This window comes from Terrapene carolina, unplaced genomic scaffold, assembly GCF_002925995.2.
Source record: "Terrapene carolina triunguis isolate 2854851 unplaced genomic scaffold, T_m_triunguis-2.0 Scaffold112, whole genome shotgun sequence".
In the NCBI taxonomy this organism is placed as follows: Eukaryota; Metazoa; Chordata; order Testudines; family Emydidae; genus Terrapene; species Terrapene triunguis.
This window is the reverse complement of record NW_020664463.1, coordinates 15,858,317-15,859,814: the sequence shown is the minus strand read 5'-3', so window position 1 is coordinate 15,859,814 and position 1,498 is coordinate 15,858,317. Positions and strand designations below refer to the sequence as shown.

The following is a 1,498-nucleotide window of genomic DNA, read 5'->3' as shown; positions in this document are numbered from 1 at the left end:
CGAGCAATGTGCTGGCCGCGGCTTCTCGCCGCCCCCATTGGCCCGGGATGGCGAACCGTGGCCAGTGGGGGCGGCGAGAAGCGGCGTGGGCGAGCAATGTGCTGGCCGCGGCTTCTCGCCGCCCCCATTGGCCCGGGACGGCAAACCGCGGCCCGTGGGGGCTGCGATCGGCCGAACCTGCCGCGTCAGCAGGTAAATAAACTGGCCCGGCCCGCCAGGGTGCTTACCCTGGCGAGCTACGTGCCGAACGTTGCTGACCCCTGCTGTAGTCAGTGCAGGCTGGGTCTCCTTCACCACTCCCTCCCAAGTCCTATGGAAAGATAATACAACCAAAGACTACATAAGCTTTTCCCCACCATGGGATTCCCTGGGAACTGTGCAGCCGGATGGTAATCCCTAGTATCACGACTCCAATGGATCTGTGCTGGGCGTGGGGGGACAGAGCCTATGACTTGAGAGACCTGGGTTCAGTTGCTTGCTGTGCCACAGACTTCCAGTGTGACCTTGGGCAAGTCGCTTAGTCTCTCTGTACCTCAGTTTTCCAAATGTCAAATGGGGATAACAGCACTTCCCTACCTCACAGGGGAGTTGAGGATAAATGCATTAAAGACTGTGAGATGCTCTGACCCTATGGTAAAAGGGGCCAGATATGTAGCTTAGAGAATGGAGGGGGTACAGCCAGTGACCAAAGTTGGTGCAGGGCCTCCATATATGTTCCTGATACCACACAGATCTGGGGGGCAGGAGGGAGGGAGGGAAGGGAGATCTACCAGATTAGAAAGAACCTTGTCTACATCCCACCCCTGGCAAAATAGTTTGAAGTAATTGCCGCAAGAAATTCCATATAAAAAGCACCTGCCCTACCACCACCACTTTTGAAATGGGAAGGCTTCTTTGGGGTTTTTTGTTACCACTTAGGCCTTGTCTAAACACACAAGTTGTACCACTTTAATTATACGAGTATAGTTAATGCAGTACAAACCCCACCCTTGAGTGCAAAATGTAGTTGCACTGGTGTAACTATGCTTATACTGGTATAGCTTATTCCCCTTCCCATACAGAAATAAGCTACATCATTTATAGGCGCATGTACGCTGGTATAACTGCATATTATTTAAAAAATTACACATCCCCAATGACACAATTATACTGGTACAAAAACTGTGTGTAGACCAGGCCTCCTTCCACTCCAAGGCATAATTAACACTTGAGGGTGGGGGGAAAGCTGTTTTTGTTAAATGCAATGCAACACACGTGCTCCTTCTCCGGCCTGGGTACTTGCAGTACACCTCTCCTGAGGAACCCCTCCACTCCTAAGAAGTTCTCCAGCAAAACCAGGGAAGAACAAACTTCTCATTCCTGATATTTCTAGTAATGTTTAAAAAAATACCTCCTCTTGTTTCCCTTTCTTTTGAAGGGGATAAAATAAACTTTGTGGGCCTGGTCTTTATACACACACACACACACACACACACACACACACACACACACACACACA

At 50.1% G+C, this 1,498-nt stretch overlaps 1 protein-coding gene across 2 annotated transcripts in view; it reads left to right on the top strand.

Moving 5' to 3' along the window:
* DUSP16 (dual specificity phosphatase 16) overlaps positions 1-1,498 on the top strand; it is a 96,419-nt gene that overhangs the window by 25,830 nt on the left and 69,091 nt on the right. The window lies entirely within an intron of this gene.